General features: G+C 43.9%; 1 long non-coding RNA gene across 1 annotated transcript; it reads right to left on the bottom strand.

Moving 5' to 3' along the window:
- Positions 1-6,159: 6,159 nt before the first annotated feature.
- On the bottom strand, positions 6,160-7,220 carry LOC121797640. Its single transcript, XR_006049935.1, has 2 exons — positions 6,605-7,220; positions 6,160-6,512 (listed from the first exon to the last, which is right to left on the bottom strand). It is a non-coding gene; the product is annotated as an uncharacterized LOC121797640 (long non-coding RNA).
- Between the last annotated feature and the right edge of the window lie 1,092 nt (positions 7,221-8,312).

Raw genomic sequence — 8,312 nt, 5'->3', positions numbered from 1 at the left:
CAACGCAATGATGGAAGTTTGGAGAAAATTCGACTGAAGGTGAGGAAGGGCGAACAAGAGAAGTTTCGAGAAGAGGCTGATAATGCTCTTACCTACGAGGGGAGACTATGTGTGCCAGGCGACGAAGGACTTCGAAACGAAATTTTGACCGAAGCACACGAGACTCCATACACCGCCCATCCTGGAAGTACAAAAATGTACCAGGACTTGAAGGGATCATTTTGGTGGGATGGAATGAAGAGGGACATAGCTTCGTTTGTAGAGAGATGTTTGGCATGTCAACAAGTAAAAGCTTTACATCAACGACCATATGGGAAGTTGCAACCGTTGGAGATTCCGGAGTGGAAATGGGAACATGTCACTATGGATTTTGTGACAGGCATACCAAAGACCCGGCAAGGGAATACGGCCATTTGGGTAATCATAGACCGCCTCACCAAGAGTGCGCATTTTATACCTATCCCTATAACTCATGGATCCGACAAGCTAGCTCGGATTTATGTAAAAGAAATCATTCGGCTACATGGAGTACCAGTGACAATCACGTCAGACCGGGATACAAGGTTTACTTCAAGATTTTGGATAAGTCTGCAACGGGAGCTTGGTACACGACTGAATTTTAGTACTGCTTTCCATCCACAAACCGATGGACAGTCCGAGAGAACGATTCAAACTCTTGAGGACATGCTAAGAGCTGTGGTGCTCGACAGAGGAGAAAATTGGGAAGTAGTACTACCTTTGATCGAGTTTGCCTACAACAATAGTTTCCAGGCGACAATAAATATGGCCCCATATGAAGCATTGTATGGGAGGAAGTGTAGATCACCACTCTACTGGGATGAAGTTGGTGAAAGAAGAATACTCGGGCCAGATTCGGTTGAGGAGATGATTGAGATTGTGCGACAAATTCGACAAAGGATAAAAGAAGCTCAAGACCGACAGAAGTCGTATGCTGATGTCCGGCGTACGGATTTACAGTTCAATATGGGAGATAAGGTGTTCTTGAAAGTGTCTCCGTCGAAGGGGATAACGAGGTTCGGTGTAAAGGGGAAGTTGAAGCCACGATACGTAGGGCCTTATGAAATCCTTGAGAAGGTGGGACCCGTAGCGTATAGGTTGGCACTACCACCAAGTTTTGGGACTGTGCACAATGTTTTCCATGTGTCACAGTTACGAAAGTACGTGTTCGATCCCAAACACGTGGTTCATCAAGAGGAAATGATTCTGAATCCTGACTTGAGTTACGAGGAGAAGCCCGAAGCTACTCTGGACAGGAAAGTGCAAGAGTTGAGGAACAAATCGATCGCGTCCGTGAAAGTACTTTGGAAACACCATGGCCACGAGGAGGCTACTTGGGAACTCGAGGATAAAATGAAAGAGAAATACTCGGAACTTTTCGTTACAAATGAGTAAACTTCGGGACGAAATTTCTGTTAAGGTGGGTAGAATGTAACACCCGTACCTTAAGTTTGAAATTTACTTTTATGTAACGGAATAATTGATAAAATTATTTCGAAAACGCTATGCTTCTCGATAGATGTGTTTTGGGAAAAATTATGGTTTATGGGTTTGATGGAAAAAAAGGAATGTGTTTTCTTTTTAAAAATGAACGTTGGTAGACACGTTTAAGGTCTCGTTAAAAGGTCAATGATGAAATTGCTATTCTTTAGCAAGACGAATGAATTAAGCGGAAAGAAATATATGTTTTATGGATAACGACGCGCGTAAAGCAAGGAACGGTTGAATGAATATTATATTTGGAACAACACCAAATATAATTTATGTACGATTTCTCGTACTTTAAATTTTTGGTTATGAAGAACGAGATAACAAAATTTAATAAAGGACCGTGAATTTTAATTGATGAAGGAAAATACGAAAAAAAAATATATAAATGTATGAATTTATTTTGGACTTTCCAAAATAAATTTGAAGTCCAATTAAATAAAGTAACTTGAATTTTAATAACTCTTGGGCTTGTAATTTAATTGTTGATTTTGGCCCAATAGAAATTTAATCATGGAAGCCCAAGTATGAATTTAAATTAACTAAGCCCAAGCTAATTTATTTTTCCTTCCTCCTTCTTTCCCCCACGTCGACGGTTCTCCTCTCCCCCACATGATGACCGATCGGTTATCTCCACCCCTCCACTTCCCTCCTCAATACCTACACCCTCCTCTAACCCACTCATCACTTTCTTTTGGCAAAAAAAAAAAGAAGAAGAGAGAAGAGAGAAGAGAGAAGAAGGAGAAGCGGCGAGAGAAGTCGACGGGAAGAAGAGGGGAGAAGAAGTTGGTTCCATTTCTTTTTGTTTCAACCACATCAAGTTTAAGCTCTTGAGGTATACCATTCCTTCCATCCTCAAAGCATGAGTTTAATATAGTCTTGCATGATGCATATAGCCTTGATCTTCTTCCGTAACCAAACTAAATAGAAACCAACTTAGAATCTTCCAAACGATCGCCGCGCGTAACCGAAACTTAGAAAGAACTTAGCTTTATGTTAATATCACGTGTTGCGAGCCTTTGCAGAGTGTTTCCGGGCGGGTTCGGAATGGTTTCGGTGGAGGAAAAACCGCCGCCGGCAACGGGCAGCGGCGGACAGCCGTGCTCGACGATCCGGGGCGGGCGATGACTTCCGACGACAGGAGATTTCCCCCGCGGCAACAGCGTCGTGCGACCCTTCCCGTGGCAGCAGCTCCCCGGCGAGACAGCAGCGGCTCCTCCCCTGCAGTCTGCGACGGCGACGACCAAATGGCAGCGACGGCAGCAGCGCCCTCGGCAACGGCAGCAGCTCCCGGCGGCAGCAGTGTCTTCCGACGGGCAGCAGCTCTCCCGACGATGTGCGACGGCGGCTCTGCGGTGAGTGCAGCCGGCCGAGAGGGAGGAGACGGGGAGAGAGAAAAAATGGAGGAGAGAGAGAGAGAGAGAGAGAGAGAGATATGTTAGAGAGGGAGATAAGTGGTTTGGGCCATGTGTTTTTATTTGGGCCTTGGAATAGTTTAATTGTTGTTGGATTTTAAAAAAAATGGAAGTCTAATTAAATTGATGGACTTCCTAATTAATTCTTGGAGGATTAAAATGGCTAAGGAATTAATTCGCTTGGGCCGATAATTAAAATTTTAATCGGGGGAAATTATTTAATTAATTCCCGGGAGTTTTGTTTTTTTAAGGAACGAATAATTTACCTAAGTATGAATTAATACTTTTTCAACGGTAAATAATTACGGAAATTAAAGTATGCGTGTAAATAACTTATAGAAATTATTTTCGACGTTATGGAAAATACGAGGAGCCAACGGAGGAAAGAACGAGCGTAAGCGGCCGACCGGCGTCGCACGCGACGCCTTGGGCGGCCGCCGAATAACCGAAAATGCGCGAAAATCGAGAAAGAGAATTAAAATATTTTAATTAGAGTGCATGCATTCTAATTATCGTCGTTACAGAGGTTTGATATGAATTTTATGTGTTTTCCGAAAAGGTGGTTCGCACGCACGCTAAAAGTCGGAACGAGGAATTTTACGGAAATCCTAAGCTTTTGAGGTGGGCTTTATTCTTTAACGTTTATTTTGAATCAATATGCTTACGATGTTATAAGGATGTTTCTATAAGTATGTCATGCCGTGTTTATGTTTTGAAACTGCCTATCTGATTGTCTACTAGAATAAAACTCTACTAGACTTTGATGGTTAACGAATTCGGGTCTAACTAGGGTCTACGCCCTACTTAGACTAGTGCACTGATGGGGATCGCGAGCCGTCCCCTAGGTCGGCCGGTCCAGTGATCGAGATTGTGGCCACAGTCTCGTTTCACATGATGGTTCAGATATGGTATATGATGGAGGATGATGTTAGTCCGCGCGGACACTTTTTAAGGAAATGAACTTTAGTGTCTCTCGGCCTTTTTAAAGTAAAACCCGGGATTCACTCGATGATGGCTTGACATATCTTAACGGTGAATGTTTTTGGGCATGAGTTCACTGGGTGCACTAAGTACTCAGCCCCTGCATATGTTTTCCCTATGTGCAGATTGAGCGAGGTCGGGAGGCGGAGGATGTTGAACGATGATCCAAGAACGTATCAAATCACTGTTCCGGTTACTATTATGTCTTCATACGTAGTAGTAGCTACACTCTCAAAATTTGCTTCCGCTACTCAATGTTTTCAGAATTTCTGTTATTTTCTTTGAACTATTGAACTCTGTTACTTCCTTTATGGTCTCACTCTGTTATCTTTCATTATGAGACTTGGGTTTTGAAACGTTGAACGACTTAAATGGAATTCCCTCTTGAATTGTTAAGCTGTATTGCCTTGAATTGATTATTCCCCCTTCTTCCCCGCTTCTTAGTTCCCCCACTAGTCACGATTTTCCCGTGCTTCCTATCCTTAGGAAGTTCGGTCGTGACACATATTCACTTCATTGACTGCCTAGTAAGCTTTATGTTCAATGCCCACAGGAAGGTGACACATTTTCCCGAAAACCAGTCTGTATGGTGACATGCCGATTGGAGTTTTTTACGCAGTGCGACAAGCCCATAGGGCATCATCCAACCTTTTGCTCCAGTCCTTCCTTGAAGGATTCATTGTTATTTCGAGGATGCTTTTGATCTCCCTGTTTGAAATTTCAGCTTGGCCATTGCTTTGAGGATGATAGGGGGTAGACAGACGGTGGTTCACCCCATACTTCTTCATTAGAGCTTCGATTGTGCGGTTTCAAATATGAGTGCCCTGATCCGAGATAATAGCCCTAGAGATCCCATACCTGCAGAAGATGTTAGATTTTAAAAACTCTGAGACTTCCTGAGCTTTGCAAGTTACCGTTTCCTTAGCCTCCACCCACTTGGATACATAATCAACTGCGACCAAGATGTAAGAGTTCTCATAGGATGAAGGAAAGGGTCCCATAAAATCCATTCCACACACATCAAATATTTCACAGACCACAATGGGTACTTGCGGCATCTCATCTTTTGCAGAAATCCCTCCAGTTAACTAACACCGGCTGCACATTCTGCAAAACTCATAGGTGTCCTTGTGCAGGGCTGGCCAATAAAAACCACTGTCCAATACCTTCCTCGCTGTTTTCTCGGGTCCAAAGTGACCACCGCAAGCGAGAGAGTGACAATGAGTCAATATATCTTCTTGATCCCACTCAGGGATGCACCTTCGGATGACTTGATCAACTCCCATTTTCCATAGGTAAGAGTCATCCTAGGAGTAGTATTTTGCTTCACTCTTAATCTTCAACCTTCGGGCGCTGGTCACCTCTGGTGTGGAAGGTAGTTCTCCAGTTACCAGGTAGTTTACTATATCAGCGAACCACGGTTGAGCCTGCCTTTTGCTTACTTCATTTAAAAAGGCTACTAGATCAGCTGCGTCGAGCACATCTTTCCAACTGATCAAGACATTTGATCCTTGGGCAAAGTGCAGGTGCTCATCTGGAAAAGATTCGGGGACATCTTCTTTATCCTCCCATTGATTTAACCTGCTTAGGTGGTCAGCCACTCTATTCTCTATTTCAGCTTTGTCCTTCGCTTCCCAATGAAATTCTTGCAGTAGTAAAACCCAACGGATCAGTCTGGGCTTCGACTCTTTTTTCGCCAAGAGGTATTTGATAGCTGCATGGTCGGTATAAACAATAACCTTGGACCCAAGTAAGTAAGGCTGAAAATTTTCAAAAGAGTACACTATAGCCACCATCTCCTTCTTCGTTGTATCATAGTTTTTCTGAGCCTGATTGAGAGTTTTAGAAGCATAGAAGATGACATAGCTTTTCCCATCTATTTTCTGTCCAAGGACTGCTCCCACTGCAAAATCACTAGCATCGCACATCACCTCAAAAGGGTGATTCTAGTCGGGAGCTCTGATGATTGAGGCTGAGACAAGCCGATCCTTCAAGAGTTGGAACGCCTTCTGATATGGTTCATAAAAAACAAACTCCACATCATTTTTCAGCAGATGGGTTAATGGCTGAACAATTTTTGCAAAGTCTCTGATGAACCTCCTGTAAAAACCAGTATGTCCAAGGATAGCCCGTATCTCCTTCTGATTTGCAGGAAACGGCAATTTGATGATCACCTCCACATTTTCCTTATCAATTTTGTAATAGCCGAGATCTAATTTCTCGAGATTTATGAAATAAATATTAGAATTTAAGAGAATGAGAACGAAAGAGTATTCGTTCATTTCTTGAAGCACAATAATTAGAATTTCCAATTAAATCTAAATTTACAAATGCTTGACAATGAAAATAAGAAAAGAAATACATTAGCTATAAGAGACATTACAATTAAGACTATCCTATTACATTACAGAGGAAAGAAACTAGCATTTGGGCCTCTCCCTTAGCCTAGACGTCGGCCCAGTGTTCCGACGGCCCGTTGGGCCGAACCGACGAGGTAACAGCCTGGGGGAGATCAGCCTCCTTTTCTCTGCCAGATACACACCGTCGGTCCAGAGGCATTGAACCACGCCGCAAGGAAACGATTCCCAGCTAACTAGTGTTGGTACATCACTACAAATTGCCAAGGTGTAGACAAGTTAGTGAGCCTTTTGAATTGCCAAGGGCTAGCAACCAAAACAAGTGAAAGAAAGAGACAATGTTACCTTGCAATGAAGACCAAGGGGTTTCCAAATTAGGAGGGATAGGTGGCTGCAACTCCTACACACCCCAGCCCCAACCGAAAGCTGCCATGGAGCCATTCAACCCTGCAACGCCTGTTCTTTTTAGTTGCAGCAGCTCTGCGGTTTGTCCCTTAACAGCCCCTCATCCTTGTTGTGCACCTGCAATTCGACACACAAAATCCAGCTAAAAGTGTTGCAACATCAAGGAAAAAGGAGTTTCTGCAAGAAGGAAACAAAATAGTATAACAGTCCCATTTAATCCCACGAGTACATCCCTGTATAGGTGCAGTGGAAACAGTCAAAACACAACCAATCAAGGACTCCCTTTCTCTGCACAAACAGCCAGCCTCGCAGGCTTTCAGTTACACATACTCTTAGATATAGCACGACCCCCTCAGCCTCATTTTTCCTACCACTACATACTCATTTTTGTATAATCTCTTCCCCGTCTCCAGCTCATTTTTGTATGAATATTTTGAATGAGTTGTTATGCCCAGTTTTGATTTATGATTGCCTATCTGTTTGGCTATGCCAAACCAGTTTAATCGAATTCGAGTCCCAGTAGGGCCGCAAACCCTACTCGGACTAGTGTTGTCACGACCGACCTTACTAAGGATAGTAAAGACGGGGAACTCGCGACTAGGGGAGGAACTAAGAAGCGGGGAAGAAATGGGGGAAGCAATAAAGGACAACATTTAATATGAAAATTCAATTAACTTCCAAAAGAAATATTTTAGTCTATTGAATAGTTAAGCAGTGGATTAATGTCTCAAGGTAATTAATATCATAACATAGTATAGAAAAAAACAGAAGACTTTTAGAAAGAAAGCAATTTCAAACAAGGCATCGGAAATCAAGTATCTAGAGAGAGTCATAGGATGACGCCCATGTATGAAGACACGATGCATCCGGGACAACATGACAAAGTAGAAGGAAGTAGTAAAACTTTTGCACACCCTCTGCCTCGGTTAAATTTGAGCTTAGCATAAGGAATTAGAAGCTTTAGCACATAGATAAAACACAAGAAAAATAATGGGACGTTGTCTTTTGATCAAAGTCAGTGAGAAATTAGCCCAGAACCGTAGGTCCCAGAGCCCAGAAATTGCTAAATCAGCCGTTCCCGTCGAAGATTAATTACGGTCTACCTAAATCCACATAAGAGGGAACAAACCCATCTTAAAAGAAAAACACCTAAATAGCTAAGGGAGAAGACTTAGCTTAGGAGTTTTCTGTTGGAGATGACGGCGCCGACTGTGAACCAGCGGCGAGCCGACGGAGGTATCCGCGGGAAGGATCCGCAGCTCGACGGAGGACGAGCTGAAGCCGTTTACGCTAGAGGTCAGCAGCGGCGGCGGCGCTGGTCTGCAAAGCGGATCGAGCAGCGTTTGCCACAGCCCGAGGCGTCAGCGACGGAGCTAGTCGCCGAGAAAGGACGGCAAGCAGTAGCGGCAGAGACCGCCGCCTGTTCATGTTGGCGGCGGTGATGCTACGAATTACTGGTGCGAGAAAGAAGAGAGGGCTCGCACCGGCGGAGCTCCGATGACCCGATCGGAACGGCGACGGCTCGTCACTGTCCGGAAGTTGAGCAAGAGGCGCTGCGGTGTCGACGAGAGGAGGAAGAGAGATGGAGAAGCTGGGGATTTGGAATTGAATTGGGGAAGAAGAAAAGAGAGGAGAGGGAGACCGATGG

Source organism: Salvia splendens, chromosome 1 (assembly GCF_004379255.2).
Source record: "Salvia splendens isolate huo1 chromosome 1, SspV2, whole genome shotgun sequence".
In the NCBI taxonomy this organism is placed as follows: Eukaryota; Viridiplantae; Streptophyta; class Magnoliopsida; order Lamiales; family Lamiaceae; genus Salvia; species Salvia splendens.
Note: the sequence above shows the minus strand (reverse complement) of the source record. Positions and strands in the feature narration are given on the sequence as shown.